Source organism: Fulmarus glacialis, unplaced genomic scaffold (genome assembly GCF_000690835.1).
Source record: "Fulmarus glacialis isolate BGI_N327 unplaced genomic scaffold, ASM69083v1 scaffold1729, whole genome shotgun sequence".
In the NCBI taxonomy this organism is placed as follows: Eukaryota; Metazoa; Chordata; class Aves; order Procellariiformes; family Procellariidae; genus Fulmarus; species Fulmarus glacialis.
In genome coordinates this window covers 95,442-115,065 of record NW_009233673.1, presented here as the reverse complement: position 1 = coordinate 115,065, position 19,624 = coordinate 95,442, and the positions used below count along the sequence as shown (strand labels likewise).

The following is a 19,624-nucleotide window of genomic DNA, read 5'->3' as shown; positions in this document are numbered from 1 at the left end:
TATGCTGTAAAATTGATGAAGTCATTAATTCATACCAGCTCCTTACTGTGGCAGTCAAAATTGTTTTGTTACCTTCCTGTTGGTAGATTTAAAGTTTTTTAACTACCCGAAAGAGGAGTTGGATTAAATTCATATGAAGAAACAATATAGTTTGTGGCTGCGTTAAAAAGCTCTTTGGCTACTTCAAGCTAAAATTCATTTTTTTCGCTGAGTCTTGGGAAGTTTGTCATGTCTAAAGCTGCATCAAACCTATTTATGACCTTGGTCTGGAAGCTGAAAAATAAGCCCATTCTCAGGAAGCAAAACCATTGGGGTTGGCTGGGATTTCATGGTTTGCATCTTAATTCCTCTTAGGTACAAATGACCAGGGCTGAGGCATCTCCTTGGTTTACAAGGTGCCATGTGGAAAGCAAGGGGTGTTTGTGGCTGGGGAGAAAAGGTCTGATTTGAGATACACTTAAAATATATATATTTAAGATGGATTTCTCCTTAAAATCTACTTTTGAACTTTTTTTTCAGCTATGTCCTGCTACAAACTTTAATTAGCCTTAACCTTTTTTCAGGCTTGTCATCCTGCATTTTGCAAAATGCTTTGGCTTGTGGATAAGCCCTGTAGCCGGGAGCTGTGGGCAGTGACCTGCAGTCTGTCTCAGGACCATCCTTTGAGATGTAATTCAAGATACAGATGTTGAAATTGGTGAGACGAGGTTGGCGGCCATCTGGAAGTCAGCCATCTGCTCCTTCCTGCAGAAGCAGGGAGCAATGCGTTTGGGGGTTCCTGCCTTTTCTTGTCACAACTAGAGTCAAGACGATTCAGAATTGCGTCTTTGAAGCCTGATTTGTGAATGTCGGGTTGCCAAGTGCTTGGCACTTAGTGATGTAAGGGAGTAGAAGGGGAAAAACAGACAAAATACTTACAGACAAGTAACATTTAGAAATGAGCTGTATAAAAGGACTTCAGTAAAGCACTAAAGGCTTAAGATCAGGTCTAGCAATGCGGACGAAGCAGCCATGGAGCAAAGGGAGATGCAGCTTGCTATGCTAACTGATAGAAAATGGACAGTAATGTCCCATCAGGCCATGGGGCTTGCTAATTATTTTGCTAACGCATCAGGGAATGTGCTCAGATGGTGTGAGCAAAGGGAGATGCAGCTTGCTATGCTAACTGATAGAAAATGGACAGTAATGTCCCATCAGGCCATGTGGCCTGATGGGACATTTCATTTTTATTTTGTATTTATTTTTATTTTGTATTGTGTATTTTGCTAACGCATCAGGGAATATGCTCAGATGCTGTGGATGTCTTTCCATACGAAAGCAGAACTGTGAATACAAGGGCTGGAGGAAGGAGCAATTAGGTCTGGTCTATTTAAAGGAAAGCCTTCCTACTTCCAGTCCAAGGAGGCTGAGAAGATGACAAAAATATTGCAAGACTTGTTTTTGTGGTGTCAGCCTGTGCCACCGCCAGACCTTCTATATTTGCTGGAGTGTCAGCTCTGCCTTTGGCGAGTCAGATTTGTGTTCAGTATCTGCGGTGACCTGTAGATTCGCACCCTTCCATGCTCCTGCAGTTTAGTCGTCAACCTGAAATCTGGGACTATCATCAACCCAGACGGGTCTAGGTAGTTAGCATGATGTCATGTCTCTTAAGCAGTTTATGGAACAGGGATGAAATTGATGGCAATAAATATTTTAGATTGTTTTTGTTTGGCTTCCTAAGGAGAAGAATTTCCTTAGGTGAGAGGTTACTTTGCAAGCGACTCCGCTATATGATATATCGATGGTTTCAGTACATAGGAAGCTTCTCTCCCTTCAGTGTCATAGGTTGAAATTGATACTCGCACTTAATAGCTTTACAGATTCTTGTTTAATTACTGGTCATTCTTCTCAAGTGGATGACTCATTTAGCCTTCAGCCATCGGAGGTGTTCTGGCCCCCTATATAACTCTACACATACATATTTTTGCTCCTAAGAACCACAAGAATACCTATTTTTCCCTTGCATGTCTCGTCTCCTAGGGTGATATAGAGAAAATGGATCTGAGAGGGGGTATGAAATGAGAAAAGATGTGTTGTGAACAAATCTGCATCGATCCGGATGGCTGTTGGTGCGCACTTGAACTCTGCCCATTCAGTTCTCGCCTGGAAGGGCGTGCTTGGCTCTGTCTTATGGCCTGTTCTTAATATTATTGCTGGTATTACTAATACTGTAATAAATTAATAATCTATTAGTCCATACTTGCGTATCGGTATTTCGGATTAGGAAGCTATTTAATTCTGATGGCAGGACAGCGTGAAATTTCGTGTTTCACCATGTTCTGGCATGGTAAAATGTTCAAGTTAACATTAAAACTAGTTCTGGTTTAACTGTTGCCAGCTTTTCTTCCAGCCTTTCAGGCTGTGCGTCCTTCGCTGTGACATTGCATGTGTCCTGGTAGAGGCCCATTGCACAAATACAGACTTTGAATTTATCAGCAGATAGATGTTTCTGTATCAAGAGACGGCACTTGGTCTTTGCATTGAGGTCTAAATAAATTTGCGTTGATCTCAATAAATGTGGATGTTTTGAACCTTGACTTTCTAATGCTTCGCTGTTGGGTATTATTTTTCCCTGCTTTGTCAAGGAGGATGACTGTAGTAAGACCATGAGCTGATTACTCCCTGTATTAGATAATCATTTCTTAATGTGGGAGGGATATTAAGAAGAATAGATGCGAGTGCTCTTGGAAGAGTCTTTATGGGATAAGGTTTAAGCACCGCCGTAAATAGGATGCGTGTTCCCTTTCATGCTGAGTCAGATATAGCTTGGCTGTTGCGGGATGAATATGCCAACACCCAGGACAAAAACCAAGAAGGTCTTAGAAAACTCTTGCAAAACATGCGGCGACTCTACGATCTTTAAAAATTGTCATTATTCCTGTGAGGCATTGTCACCCTTGGAATTTAGGTGGGCGGTAGGTGGAGTTTGATTAAAGATCAGCCCTCCTACTGTCTAGATATGTCTCTGTGAAGTACCTCTTTCTTTCCCCGCAAACATTGTCTTAACGATGTGCCAGTGGCAAATAATTCTGAGTTTGACTTAAAATTTAAAAACCTGCTGGTGTTTGAGTATCCATGGGCAGCGGTGGGGAGGCTGCTAGGCGAAGGGGCCATCAGAAGGGGCGTTGGGTGTCCTTCTGCTGGGAAGCCAGCACATCAATGGTCAACTAAATCACACCTTTTCTTCGGGGAAGTCTGAATCATCATTGGAGATGAAATGCCTATTTTCAATGAAAAGACAGCTAATTTGATTGACGGTGGTTTTTCCCACCAGTGACATTTTAAAAAGAAACCAAAGGTTTTTGGGGGTGGCTTTTAAAGTTTGTTGAAGTCTTTTCGATGTGCTGAAGTAGGGTTTTGGTTATTTGAGTTAGCCTTGTAAGATAAGACCTTGTAAAAGTATTTTTCGTGTTTATTTTTTGTTTGGTAGTTATTTTGTAAAAGCTTTTTCTGGATTATGTAACTAAAGGCAGGGCAAGATGCTGCAAGTCTAGTTCGTATTCTGTGGAGTGCTCTAAAGGCACAATAATCCAGAGGATGGTTGTGAGAGGGTGGTAATAGTAGGACGGATAGTAATAATGACTCTTTTTTTTCAGGGTGCTGAATTTTATTTTATTTGCGTCAGCTTTTTAAAACATTGAGGTTGATCTGCGATAGTATATGGTCAAGTTTTGTTCTTCTAATTTTGGTTGGTGTACTCTAGAATGGCTCTCCTGTCGTTCCCAGCAGCTTTTCACAGAAACTTCCCCCCCCACTTCAATATTTTTAAGATGCTTTCATTATGAAAGTCCTTGAAATTAAGATTAATCCCCCCGCCGCCCCCCCGCCCCGTGATGGCATATGAATGTGTTTTTGCCATAGTGGCACTTGTCCATTTTGGATTATTTTCTGCCTCTGAATATTATGGGATTTCTTGTTAAAGTGAATGACAGGATGATGTATGACACACTTGAGATGATATTGAGCAGAGTATAGTTGGAAAATTGCAGTGATAATTTTCTTTCTACATCTCAAACTTACACGCCATTGAGGAGGGGGAAAAAAAAAGTGTAACAGGCAACTCAAGAAAAGCATAAGGGGAAACCTTGAAAAATTACGGGGAAATTTCCACAACAGATACACTACTAATGCCGGTTTAATAATGATTTCCTGTCACAAACTATTTTTATCATTTGCCTGCTCTCTGACGTGGCATTCTATTTAACATTTTTGAGAGCCATGTTTTAATCAGATTAAGCTCAAGGAAACCGATAGGTATCTGTTTGGCTCATGACTTCTGCTTCTGTTTCTGATTTAGTCACAAGACTATTGTTGCTGGAATCTTTTAAAACCCATTTTGCTTCCACTTGCAGCCGGCGCGTGGCTCACGGTGTGCGAGCCCGGAGGTTGCGCGCCAGGGATTTTCATGATATACGTGCAGGGTGCATTATGGAATTATTTTGTAAATTAAAGAAGACTGATACAAACTGTGTCTTTTCCTCATGTGATTAAATAGCTAAAAATAGCTATCTATTTTTAGTTTCAAGCGTAGTAATGTTTCTTAGGAACAAACTCACCCAAAGCAGTGTGCTAGGAAAAGCTGATCATGAATAATGCTGCATTCTGATCTACTTAAGCATTTTTGCTTTACATAATAAACCACTGGATATTCTTGCATCATTTTATATAGTGTGCAACATTAATAGTGCTTCCCATACAAGAGATGTCATGAGAATAAAATATAAATACATATGTTTTTAACTTTGCTATTTTCATGTTGTTCAGTCATTTTATTAAAGACGGCAGAGAAGTTTGTAAGCAAAATTCTTCATTATGTTCTCCAACATTGTGCATGTCCTGCAAATTTAGGCAATGGCCAAAAAAAAAAAGGTGCTGTATAAGGTTTGGGATTATTGGTTGTGCTTGGGCGTTGGTGGACTTAGCACCTCGTTCAGTGGTCTCAGCATCTTGGAGCATGGGGGGAGAACCAGCAAGCCTGGCTTTTAAAAAGCTTCATCTATACATGCTTTCGTAATTTCCAGAGCAAAAAACATGTTAAATTTCTAATTTAGACCTCTTTTGCCTATTGCAAATACAGAGTTTTGCCCACCCAGTAGAGACAATATTCAACAGCTTGGTTTGTATTGTCTCTTCCATCAGTGTATTATTTATTTGGTTGAAGTGCTAGAAAACTGCGAGCCTAAGAATTAATAAAGGTTATTAGTTACTTTCCATAAGAAAATTAGCTGACCTTTAAATAGGAGCATTATAAAGGGGATCTCTAAGTCGAAAAATGACAGAATGCATTTTTAGTATGGTAGCCATTTCGATTACTAAATTTTACAGTTACAATATAGAAAGTACACGTTGTGATGAAATGTTGTTCTTGACTGTATGTTTGCAGACAACAATGGAATAAGTGGATTTTTTGTATTCAAGACAGAATTTAACCCCTCAGTTACAGTTTCTGCCACTTCTATTTGGTTACATTTGAAGAATACAGAAAAGTGAAGATGCAACTTAACTTGCTAAAAATGAATGTCCTTTGGAACCAACAGCAATGGGAGTTTCTGTGGTTTTTATTAAGCATGATTATATGCAGATTCCTTGAGTGCTCGAACATACTGTCTTGGGTTGCTATCAGGCATACGTGATGTACACCCTGTAGCTGGTCACGTGCAGTTCACTGTATCAGCGTGCTATTATTTATTAATCTTTCCAATGTCTGAATTTATCTACCGTTTTAAAGAGAGACTTACTGTAAAATACAATATTGCACATGAAGTTTGTGTGCACACCTTCTTTTTTTTTAAGTCGGGAACATGATACAACTCATTTCCAAAGTGGCTATTAAAGGAAACTTTCTTAATCTTTTTTTTCTATTAACACAGTGTTTGTACTAAATAATGACATTATTAATTGTGCCATTATCTAGAAAAGATCTTATAAAGGCTTTAAGGCTACTCTGTATTTTTATTGTTATCTTTGAAACTTTGATAATATACATGATTATATTATGGCTTGGATTTCAGGTGAACTTCAGTACAGCAGCATAAGCAAATCTGTAGTTTTTCAAATTTTGACTAGGTCTTATAACATTTGTTGAAATCCTTACAAGATATTCATCTATTTGTAGCATCATATAGGTCTGTCTCCCCATCTGTCTCTGTTTTTCATGACAACGAGGCTCTGGTACATTTTTTTTTTTCACTTTAGTACTTATTCATTGAAGCCTACCGTAATGCTGTTTCTATCATAGTTATTTGTCCAACAGCTTTTATTGATCGTTTGTGATAAAATAGAAGATTTCTTCATAGGGAGACATTTTAAGCAGCAATCAGTGAATTCGGTTTAATTAGATTTATTTTTATACGGTAGGAAAACTAATGTGATCAGAATCCGTTTATGTACTATTGAATAAATAAATTACTAACATAATGTGGTGCCAAAATCTAAGAAACATGGAAAAAACCCAGTATGTTCTCGCTGAATTGTTTTCTGCTAGGCCATATTTATTAAGGTATTCATACAACTTCTGTATTTTAAAAGTAAGGGTATGAATCTAAGGTTCAGATTCCCTCCAAATAAATCCTTATTTAACAGGATATCCCTGAGACTTTTTTTTTTTCAGTATTGGCAGCCTGACTAAAATAGTCTCATCTGGTTTAACTAAAATCTTTGCATTACTTGGCGGTGGTTTCTTTTGTACGTGGTGCTTAGAGCTCATTGAAGCTCAAACGGTACAGGAAATGCAAATCATGCAAATCATCCTCACGCTGACGATGTACAGTGGCGTGATTGAGCAGCAGTACGTATGGCTCGTGGGCTGACCACATGAAAGAAGTCATTTAAAGACCAGATGAGCCCAAGCTGGGTTAAGTTAGACTATGTGTGAGCTTCAAAGCTTATAGAATAGCATCCTTTTTAAAAATAAATTTATTTTATTAATAACACCTGCGCCGAGTTCTTAAACAGTGGGAACGTGTATAGATGAACGTTACATTAAATATATGCCATACTTAAATCAGAAGGGCAAAATTGTTATTTTTGTGGAAATTCAGGTATGCATTCATATCGGTGGAAGTAGACCACGGTCTAATGCACTGCAAAAACAGTCCAGTTCGTGTTTGTTGTACATAAAAGCCCAACTCTTCTCTGCCTTTCAGGTAAAAATGAAAATAAATAGAAGATAAAAGGGAATTTTGTCTGTGCAGAATGGTTAAGAACAGGCTTTCTGTAAGTGCTTGTGAGTGGTGAGAAGAGGGAGGTTGACTGCTTGCTGCTTCGAATTTCTTGGCTAACTTAGAAAAAAATCCTGCATATTTTTTTCCATACTTCTGAAGAGCTTTTTCTGTAGTTTCAGGGCTGTATCCTTTCGGTAAAGCTGAGCCCTCATCGTATTGTGTAACTCTGAACCTCGAAGGTGGTGTGGTTGGGACAGCAGCCGTGGTGGGAACCCTGGGCTTCATCCCGTCACTCTTGTGAGATGGGCGTGCAAAGACCTACAGGCACAACCCGAGTAATGTCACTGGGAAAAATTGCTAATGGAATAATAAGCATTTTCCGTATTAAACTTGCAATGAAAAGAATATATTTTTAAAGACGTTGTTACCTCTTCTTCCCATGGGTAATACTCAGTATGGGTGGCTCTCGTGCTTCTAGTAAGAGTCTTATTTCTTATGAATTTTTTTTTTACAGCCCTCATTCGCTTTTCTTTGGTGTTTGGATGTTTTTAAAAGTTGAGATTCATTCAAATAATGTAACATGACACAAAGCTGGGAAATGTCAATCTTGAACTGTTTCTGTGTAATCTTGTTTAATTTTTCCTTGAAACAGTAGCCCTAAGGAGGGCTATGGTGGGACCGGTCAGGACACTGCACTGTATCACTCTGATGGATGTAATTTTGACTTGATATTTTTTCACTAGTGCCTTGCTCCTCCTTGATTTTGTTCTTTCTACTAATACACAGGAGCAAGAGAGAAGGAAGAAATTAAGTTTCTATACTTTATCTACCAGATTTTGCTTCTTTCTCATCAAATCAATGCAAATCAATGATCCTGTATCAGAAAGAGGAAGATTTCCCTTTTTTTTTTTTAAAAACACTAAATATATTCCTTTCTTTAATATCATATATGAAGCCAAGAGCATTTCCCCCTCTCGGTGTGCCTGCAGGCTGGGGCAGCGCCCGCCACGCTGAGCACGTACAGGTGGTGGTCATAGGGCTTGGTGGGGGATTTTGGGTTCAGTTGGGGCTGGAATGAAGTTTCTTCCTTCTGTGTGGTTTGTTTGTTTATTCGTTTCTTTTTAAGAAAAGAAACAAAGGTGAATGAAGGGATGGCATCCCGAAATCATCGCTGGGGAAAGGAACATGGTAAATAAATACAGTTTTCCTGAGCCAGTTTGTAGAGTCATCCCTTACAGGGGATATTCGTGAGACTTCTTCTGGCACAGGCTTCTGGGCATGCGTTTATACGTCCAGCACACACTTAGTATTTTAATAGAAGCAGGAATTTAAATCGCAGATAATATTAAATTATCTTTTCTACTCAGTGCAAGAAATACCAAGATGCAGAAGCTCGCAGAGAAAGCAGAAAAGACGTTTTACTACTCGTATCTATAATAATTTAATGTAATTTAATATCCATTTCAGTGTTTGACAGGAGGTAGAGCTTACTTAAATATTTGTACCTAAGAGCACAGGGCTGTATAAAGATCTTTGAATTTTGAAGTTAATTTGTTTCTTCCAGGAATATATAGAGATATATACAGAAAATTAATCCCATATGATTGTACAGCTACCAGTGCTCCAGAACTTTTTTGGAAATACTTTCCAAAGAACATCCCCGGTCATCTTGACAAACAGCTTGAGTCGAGTTTCCTTTTCAGGAGCCCCTGAAAGGTTTTACGTGTAGTCCAAAGGCATCACTGGAAAAATTTTTGTTATTTGGTGACCTTGACCAAAACTATTTCCCTTTGCTCAGTTTTTGCAGATATGAAAGCTTGTCGGCCAGCCACCTCGAACAGATTTGTAGCTTTCTATGACGAAGAGATGCACGATCTTTTCCCAGCAAATTAGCTGTTGCCAACAGTTTTCCTGGCCACAGTTTAAATAGCTCAATTCAGAATGCTTCACAGTTTTAGGGTGGAATTTGATAGAATTGCAGAAAATATATATGTTATATAGTATATATGCATGTTATGTATGTGTTGTATATCTGTGTGTGCATGCACGCAAACATGTGCATATACATGTACTATCTGTGCCTTATGATATCTGAAAATACTGAATCGCTATGTACGGTCTCACGAAGATAACATTTTATTTTGGGACGTCTGTCAGGTACTGTGGTGAGCAGGGTCCATAAGGTACATAAGATACATAAACAGTGACGTGATCATATATGAGTTGATTAAATCACTAGACCGTGACACACACTTACCTTCAATTCCGGCTTGGGCTCCTGAGTTCTCACTGTGGCACTGGTTCTCTTCGTGGCCCTCGATAAGCGAGCTTTGGCCTCAGTTTCTTAATCTGAAAGATTAGAAAGCATATTCTTCTGACTTTGTTATGTATGACTTCAACCCCAGAGGCGTGTATTTCTCCTGCGTGTTACTGGGGAATAATGGGCATTCAGCACTGGATGCTTTATTTAATGATGAAAGGAATTCAGAAGTTTCAGGATACCATAGATGTGTATGAGATGTGTTGGGAAAACGTAATTTGTACAATATCTGGAAGCATTATTATTGGATTATTATTCTATTATTGGATTTTTCCATGTGGGGGAAATCTCAAAATAATGCAGCGTTGGGGTTCGGTTTCCTTACTCGGGGAATGCATCCGTGTTTTAAAAATTGACTTCAACGTGACTGTAAGTGACTAGTACGGTTGTTAACCCTGCAAAACTCTCAGCCAGGAGCTGGAGAAGAAAAATGGGCATAAGGCTTCAGCTTCAGAACTCTCAGATTCTCTCACAAGTTTAGCATATTCTTTTTTTCTTTGAATTCTCTCCGATACGTCTCAGCTCATATGTTGGTCCCCTGTATCCCGTGTCAGGAACTCCAAACTGCCTTGCCCGAGCTGCAGAGCTGAGACCCATTTTTTTTTTTTTCCCCTTTTCTTTTGCTGGTGGCATTATAAATAAAAACCTGTTATGATAACATGTGATATAAAATGATAGGACATCAATACAGATTACACTTAAAATTGTGTTATGTAAATGGAAATAAACCAGCTTATGGTATATGCCAGGCATGATGCAAGTTTGATTTAATAAATATATGACTGAAGGGTTACATTCAATCCAAATGCTCTCCTTTGTGATCTTTAGCCATGTTTGTAGAGAAACCTCTCTTAAAGCACTTAAAGCTTAATTCAGAACAGACAAAACAATTATTTTTTGAAAGTCTGATGAAATGTGTTTGGCAGCTTTTGAATTTAGGAGAGTGTTTGTCTCACTTTGAAATCTCACTTCAGTCGGTCATTCAGCCATTTCAGTGTAATCGTTCAAATCTGGTAGCGAGTATGGGCTTTGCCAAGTTAAAAAATGATCTAATAAGAAAGTCCAGTGGCTGAAAATTGTGTGTAAGATACAAAGACTGAATTTTTCCTTATTGATATGCTTTTGAATATTGGTCTACAGGCTGTCCCCATGGTTTTGGTGAAGTGCTGGCTGATAAATATCTCCGTGTAGGTAGGGCTTTGGTCCTCCGGTACCGACCAGTAAGTGGGGCTCTCCTGCCACCTCCTCCTTTGTGGTCTCAGTGACTGAGCATCACCTTCTACTTGCGAGAGATGCTGGAGGAGCAGCATTGAATGCCCAGCAAGAGGTTGCAGTGGTCACGGTCCCTCAGGGCTAGCGAGTAGCTCGTGTTGTCCCATGCTAATATTTCAGAAATAGTTACGATATTTGATTTTGACCTAAATCGGCAGATCAGAGAGCCGCTGCTCTCCTGGAGACTTCTGACTAGTATGGTGTGACATACCCTCTCTTCTAGTGGCACTTTCTCATTTAGTTTATTACATAGATATCAGATATCCAGGTCTGGAGCTCTTAAGCGTTAGTCTTATTTTAATTTCTTAGGGAACAGAAGTGTCACTTTATGTTCTGTAAGTATACATGATGTACCTTTATGCGCCAATGTGTGGCTATTATGGGAAGAGAAGGAAGAAGATTGACACTGTACGATGTAGCGTTATAGTTGAACTATTGCATGATCGTGGAGCAGAAACATTTAAATTGTAGTTCTGATTGCCAGTTCACTGATCACATTGAATAGTTTGCTCAGCTTATATTATGACAGGAAAGTTGCCACTGTGCCGCAACAACAAATATTATAGAAGCGTGAAGGGCAGTTGTGAAAAATAAATATTTGCACTTTCCTTATTTTTTTTTTTAATATTTGATTAAGATGTTTTTTAATATATGTGTAGGAAGGAGTATGCGCTTTGTGAATATATGTTAAAATCAGTAAGTTATTCCTAATGTTCTGTAGTGCTGCCTGCTCCTGACAAACATCTGATACGGATCATATGCCTCTAAAAAGAGAAGTTCCTCGAGCAAAATATCCTCATGAAAACAGGTTGGAGATACTCACATTCTCTCGCTCGCTCTCACTCGCATGTTACATTTTGGCACGTTGTAGAAGCAGGTAGCATATCTACTACCTGCTGTTGAAAGTGTTGAAGATACTGAATTATTTATTCCATCTTCTGCACTATCCAAACTCGTTTTGGGTAGTTTGACACATCTCGGTCTTCCATATGGATACTTCATGGTGACAGAGTTGCCAGCTGCTCAGGTTTTATGACAGTCTGAGTTTTTTCGAGGACTGTATTAGTTTTCTGGGAAGAATCCTGCTTTTCTGAGGTCCCCGTTCGTAGGCAGTAGTTATGCCTTGGGTTGACGCTCTGGAGTGGGAGTTTTTTGGGAAAATTAGCTACGAGAGCATTTAGCTTCCACAAAAATATTTTTTTAAAGGACTTGGTGTTTATAGATTGTGTGAGATGAAATCAGAGCCATGGGATATAAGGAAAATGTGAAATCCACTTGCTAAGAGAACGAAGTTCCTTTTAGTGATAGTCTTCAAATTTGTAAAAAAGTGCTTAGATATCAAGGTGCATGAAGCAACATACAAAACAGTCTGAAATGTTTTGGACAGTAGGATTTTTGGGGCACTTGAAATGTAAAACCGCTATCCAGTCTGCTGAGACCCTGCTCATCTTCTCTGCGATTGTGCAAAGTGAGTGAGGTTTCTGTTGTTTTAAATTATAAAATGTGTAAACCTGAAAATTAGGAGAAGATTTGAGTTTTGAGTTTGCCAAAACTTTTTAAAATAAAGGAAAATCAGCCATTGTTTTACTTTGCCATTCGTTCATTCAAGCATCTATTCATCTAAGTCTTTTTAAGGGAAACTCTCACTATTTTGGTGAGTCTGTGCTGCACTTTTGATTCCCCTTCAAGGGTATAAATCATTCTTGCTTGCAGTGAGGTCCATATATCCATGACATTGACTGTCTCTTCTGTGTCATCCTGGATCCAAACTGACACCAGATGATGTGAAATAATGGTCCTCAAAGTTTGTTGTTCAGATTTGCTACTGAATAGTAGTGTCGTTATGTGTGGTCTTAAGACTTCTCCATGTTGCTACAACCTCTTGGGCATACTGCATTTTTCATGCCGGTCATTTGACATGTCTAGTTTTTTCTCCAGAGTTGGATAAGATAGCCAATGAAATGAATTTGCGGACTTTAAAACAATAAATGATGCTATTTAAATGTTACCTAATTGAGTTTTACAAGTCTTTTTCTTTAAAAAAGTCTTTTCACTGTATATCACTACATCTTGTGTTTTTACCCTTGGTGAATTTGTTGCCTTCAGACACTGTCCTTTCTTTTTTTGACTTTTTTTCTTGCTCTGTCGCAGCATATATTTGAGCAGAGTTACATCTCTGACCATCCAGCAATGGCTACTTTTCACTAGTGGGTTATTTTGATTTGCTTATGTTCTGCTCTAATAAGATGCTTCGCTTTGTTATTTAATGCTGACGGTGTGAAATCTGAGTGAGGAAGATGATGTGGATTCCCCCCCATCACCGCAGCTATAGCTGCTTGGCCTCGACCTCTCCCTTCATGGAAACAGAGAGGACGTTGTAGCCCATGGTGAACAATCTGGCCACTAAAGTAAAAATGTGCATCTGTCAGTAATTAATTGAAGCCAAATTTAATTACAAATCAGGGAAAAAAAAAAATAGTACCACACACTTAAAACTCAAGAAGCTTCAGTGCCATTGCCTAAAAATCAAAGTAATCCAAACAAAATATTCCCCCTCAAACATCTAAGAGTCTTATCTGTGAGAGAGTCTTTTGAGCTTACTTCTTGATGTTAAATAGAAAAGTAGTTTTGATTAACTTTTCACATCCTTTTTGGTATCTTTTTGAGTTAAAGGTCACCAAAAATAGTGGTATGTGTTTAAGGCTAGTTCAATTGTGTCAGCTGGGGATCTGGCCCCCAAAATTGGATCGTAAGGTTGGATGGCATGTAAATATTCCCATCAGCTATTTGAGATAAAAATTGAGGAAGGAATTGAGAGAGAACCCAAATAATTTACAAATGAAATTATGCATTTATGTAACTTCTTGAATATTTTAAAGGTGAGAGATTTACTATTATTCAGCTTCAGCCCCATTCTAGTTTTGCTGGATAACATGGGTGAGGTCAGCAGGTTGAGGCGGGAGGTTCTCAAGAACTCTACCCGTGGTCCTAACAGAGGTCTGAAAATCTGGGTGGCACGAGGAGACACGGGAAGGGTGGGAGATGCAATAGTGGGGCTGGAAACGGAGCCCCCTTCTACTCCAGCTGTGTCAAATAGCAGATGTGCATGCAGAGAGTTTAGACTTTGTTTGGGGTATGGTATATATAAAGAAGGGGAAAATGCATTTGATTTCTGGGCAGATAAATTCTTACAAAAAACTTAACTAAGGTCTGTCACAGTAGGAACAAGAATTTCAACTATAGTCCAAAATAACATACTATAAAATGAGGGAGGGAGAATGTATTTTTAAATTAAAATATTAAAAAGGGTTTGGCAGTATGAGTTCAAACATGCTATTCATTTCTACTGTATTTTAGTATACAAGGCAAACCCCAAATCCAAAACTATTGAACTGGTAGCAGCCATGAATATTTATCACTGTGTACTGTATGTACATATAGTAATTACAGCAAGAGGAAAAAATATTTTTCTTTACAATTAATATTTGTAAACGTTTCTGAAAGTACATAACAAATAAATAAGACAAACACATGGCCTAATTAAGATGAAAGGCATGACAACCCTTGTGATTTGTTCTGAAAAATAAAGAACGTTAAAATAGTAAGACTTAATTATTTCTGTAAACATTTCAAATTATGCTCTATCTAGAAAACCTTAATTTATGAGATATATATTATAATATCTAGAAGCATTTTTTACATTTGTACATTCCATGTAAAAAATTATTGTTAATTTATCATTTATTATACTCTATACTGTCATACATTATCACTTATTAGTATTTATTGTTCAGAAATTCAGAGTCACCTATTGTTTAATGGGAAATGGAAAAGCATTTTATATCTGATTGCAATTTGTGTGTTCTTGGTCTAGTAGTAAAAATGCAACCTCTGCAAGTTGATCATATAAAAATGTGTGTAATAATAAACAAAAATAACTGGTCTGTTTAACATTCCAGGCATTAATAATTCTATTTGATATACAGTTTACATTTGAAAAATAACTTAAAGCCAAATCCATGGACTTGTCTGAATTGCTGGGTCGAAATCAAGGAAGCTGTATGATGGAGGAACCAAAGCCCTCAGGTTTGGTCTTGAGGAGCTTGAAGACGCCATCATCTTTGAAGCCCTTGTTTCTCAAGGTGGATATGTTTATGGTCCTACCTCTTGTCTTTTCCTTGACCTTTAAGGAGGCAACGTGGCAGAGCAGCGGTCAGTACTTATCCCAACTGTTCTTGCCTTCGCCAGAAGGATGAGTTGCCCTCGGTCTCACTGCAAATGCTTTCCCGAATGGCTCCTGTTATTTGCTATAAAATTTCAGTTGGTTTCTGATCAGCTGGAGAAAATGTAGCCATCAGCAGTGGCATGTGTTCTGTGCTTTATGGTATTATCAATGGCGATTTGTTGGGTCGTAGGGCCCGCGTGGTCTCTGGTGGCACCCTGACTTCTCTGCTGAGCGCACAGGAACCGTGCCCAGAATAAAACCATATTTGGGGTAAAAATATGAGGGTTTAAGATTCTGCTGTATGACATTAGGGCTCCCAACTGAAATTTCAGCAAAAAGAAATGTATTAGTAGGTACAGTATAATTTGGGCTTCGGCGAGAGCAAAGTGGTTGATGCCTTGTGAGATGTACGGTGGGATTTGATGACTCCGAGTGCTCAAGGTTTTAGTTCTAGATTGGTACAAAAACACTTCTTCCAGCCTCACGCTCCTGTCCTGAAGGCTGGATGAATGTCAATTCAGTGCTGTCTAATGAACGGTCTTTTTTTTTTTTTAGTACCTCTATCCCCCTAAAAGGCTCATATTTGTAGTGATACCCAAATCTAATTCTGTTTTATTGCAATGCTGCACCTGGCAAACGAAGAGTGCTCGTACCTCTTTTCTGGAGTGCCAGAGCTACAATCATAAACTCATTTTACAGTGAATGCAGTTGTTTTGCAGCAGAGATTTATGACCTTGGGTTTCATTTGCAGTGCAGGACGGTCCCTGTTGCTGCTGCAGGATCGTGCCCTACAGTATTCCTCCTTTTCCAGGGAGAGCTGGGTTACCTGCGCTGCCATGCAAGCGGTGGCCAGTCCTTCATGCTGGCAGAGCTTCTGCCAGACAGAGGGAATATTCCAGTACAAATCAGGTGCTGTTTTAAACTCGCTTTGTGCTGTAAGCCTGGTGAATTGGAGAATTCAGCCTCCATATCCATAGATACATAAATATGCCCTGTGTGGTCTCCCAAGGGGAAGGCAAAATGTGTTTTTAGTTAAGTTGCATGGGAATGTAATTGAAAGATTTAGGGCAATGCCGTAAAAGAATAAATCACAGTTACGTGAGACGAAGAAGATTTATAAAGCAAAATAAAAATACTTTAGCACCTTTACTTTTGTAATTTGCTTGATATAAATGGAAACCTGTATTAGTCATTTTGTCTGCTGGTAATTAAAAACAGTAAAGGTTTTTATATTTTACAGCTTTTCAGCCCTTTGGAGTAAAATAATGGGGAAGACAACAGCAAAGGTCAGAGCGTTCTCCGGACACATTGTGGCTCTGAACCTACAAGCGTGCTCAGCTTCCCTCCCACAAATATTTGTATGAATTACGCACACGCTTAACTTAATTCACATAAGTAGTTCCTCAGAAGTCAGAAGGACTATTAAGTGATTCAGATTAAGCAGAAGCTTAGTGTAAGACCAGAGCTTGTGTGGATGGTGGCCCTGAAATTTGGCCAGCCTCCAAGGCAGTGATGCTACTGCATGTGTGATGGTCCTGCTCTATGAGAAGGTCATTTGTAACACAGAAAAATACTTAGGGATATTTCGGAGAGGAGAGCTAGGGCGGTCGCGTTACAAATGTGACCTTCAACACGGGTTTTGTGGGGATTCGCACGATATATTTATTGAAGAGTACTGTATGTATAATATATTGTAGCGTTGATAGGTCTAGATAAGAATACCATAATAGCAGTTGAAACGTGGGGGTTTTGTGAGTTGGTAAGTTAATGATGTAGCTGTTAATTTGAATTTAGCAGACGTTTTAAATATAGGTTTCTCTTACAGAGACAAAAGTTGCAATTTAAAGCTCTTTGGTGGTCTAAAAACAGCTTAATTCTCTACTAGCATGGTAATAAGTACTAATCCAGCTTATACAGTGATTGTAGTATGTCATGTTTGTGAAAGATTGCCTAACTCTGCTTTCTCTGGGTTTTATGTTAATTTTTTTAAATTAAACATAAAACCTTATAACATCTTTATGCTGAGATAAACTGTTCAATTTAACTTGTGCTCAAGCAGCAGCTGTCAGGAATTATCATGTTTCGAGCGTTCTTGCCATCACCTTGTGTCTCTACCTCCCGGATACACGCCATGGGATGATAAAGCTCACCTTGTTAGGATTTATTACTTAAATAATAACCCGAGGTAAAATGAAAGTTGATGTCACAGGGAATGACAACTGACATATATTTATGTCGCACGTTACATTATAATAAACTTTCCTTTCTTCCCCTTGTAATAGGTGTTAAGTGGAAATACACTCCAGCATATCCTCCAGTGCCCTGCGTGAGTCCATTAGCCCCGTACTCTGTGGGCATGTTCGCGGGGACTCGTGCTGTCAGGTGTTATTTAAGCTTCTAATGCCGGAGAAGACGGTTATCGTTGGTAGTTAGCAGCTTTTATGGCAGTAAAGAAACAAATACAAGAGCATCACGTATTTGTTGGGTTAAATTCTGGAAATGCTGTGAAGTAACGCCAGCGAATCAAGAAGGGTGTTTTGTAATAATATTACCACTTAAATGGTTTCGGTCTTATTATTTTTTTTCTGTAGGAAACGTAAGCAGGGTCATTTCAGGCTCTAAATCTGAATTTGTTAGTAATCGCAGCAGTTTTCTCTTGATACTGGTTTATTGATGGGCTGGGCAGCGATAAGCGATCTGCTTGTTAATTGGGTCTTATCCCTTCCCATTAACAGTGGAGAAAATTTGGGTCTACCTCTTGCAAGATTTCCAAGGTTTTGGCCTTTCTTGCCTTACTAGAAGCCAGCCTCCAGCTCTCCCTAATGATGCTATTGAATCCTCCGGTTTGTCTAAGCCGGTACTGCAAACATTATTTTCCTTTCCTGTGGATATAACTGTCTTGTTTTCATATTTCTCTCCTAGTTATTCCTTTGTCCATCTGAGCGAGTTCAGATACTTCAGAGCTACATGGTTTTGTCCAAGTTTAAATCTTGGATCTCATTTCTCGCCGTGCTCCCCATTGCCCTTTTCTCTCCAGTCGTCGTGTTAACCTTGGCACCCCCGCTGTCTTCTCTTTCCACTCTTGCTTTTGTGCCTTGCTCGGTGCTGCTTCTTGTGTTTTCAATCCTAGTGTGCCATCTCTTTTTTCCCCCCCCTCTCTCTGTTCAAAAGCAGCCAAGTTCATAGACGCTATCCTGCATCGATTCAGTTTTCTTCCTAACTCGTTCCAGAAAGAGGTTTTCTGAAAAATCAGTAAAGGAGAGGAGAAGCTATAGTGCAATCCAGAAATAGCCAAAATTTTGCCAAGCAACCATTTCATCTCATTTCTGTAATATTTGGGGTGTGTTTTCTCCTGGTTTTGTTTTTCTTTGTCACTCCAGTGCTAAGCTCTGAGCAGGGGTAACGCATCGCCCGTAGGAAGTTTTCCTGCCTCTGCTTTGGGTCTGGCACCAGGTCGTTATGAGGTCCAGAGGTTATTACTCTTCGTGACAAATAAGCGAGACTTACATAAAACTAATTTTTTTTCTCTTAGTATGGCTCACGATAAACCTGAGCTCGTATCTTAATTGGCATTCTGTTTGTCAGTCCCTTTAGAACGATCAAATATTTGATGAACAAGGCAATAACGTTCATCTCTTACTTTCGTAAGCCTTTCAGATTAGCATTGACTCAAGTTGATGAAGATGGATGCAGGATCTGTTGTCTAGGAAGTGTTTGTTCTGTAGATACAGATTATCTAAGAATGGTGTGTGTTAGCATAGATGATATTATGAGATATATATATATATATATGGCTATTTGGGGAAGTTCATGAGTTTTAAGGTTGACAGCCAGGATCAGAAGTTTTTAATATTAGTGATGTCGGTTTGGCAGTAAGCTTGAACACAAAATCCATGTAAAAATAGGAAGAATAGGAATAAAATAGGATAAAAATTAGGAAGAATAGGACTAAAAATAGGAAAGATTTCAAAAGAATTAAACATTGCATAAATCAATTCTGAATCTGAACCACTAAAATGGTGGATAGCAAAAAAAAAGTCAGAAACATGCTATGTTGAAAAGTAGTTTATTTAAAGCTTAATGTTTTACGTGCAATAAATACCTGATCTAATTATTTTTTTTTTAATCCCTTATGACGAGAAATGTGTAACACAAATATCTACGGCTCTGCAGTTCTCTGTAGGTTCAGGATTCAGTTTGCTTGAAAGCAGCGTTAGCCAGGGGACAGGAGATGCTCGCATGCTTTTGGTGAAGTGCAGGGAAATCTGCCACTGGTTACGGTAGGGTCAGGATTCCGTATTACGCATTTAAATACATTCGTTTTCTGATAGCCTGGTAAGTTATACGAGGCTAAGATAGCAGCTTGTTAGTGGTGTTTGTGCCTGCTTTATATGATTGAAGGATGTGTGTGGTGTTGTAGACTGTGGCGTAGCAGGAGTGCTACGGCAATACCGGGGTGCAAGGGTAGAAACAACATTTCATTATAGAGGACACCTAATAAAAATGTGAAAATAAAACAGAAAAAGGGTGGTGGTGGTGGTGGGGGGGAAATAGACCGTACTAGATAAGTGCACTGCATAAATCAAAAGGGTTTATGTCATAACA

The 19,624-nt window shown here is 38.9% G+C and overlaps 1 protein-coding gene across 2 annotated transcripts in view; it reads left to right on the top strand.

Moving 5' to 3' along the window:
• Nucleotides 1–19,624, top strand: part of GTDC1 (glycosyltransferase-like domain containing 1) — a 125,425-nt gene that overhangs the window by 13,335 nt on the left and 92,466 nt on the right. The window lies entirely within an intron of this gene.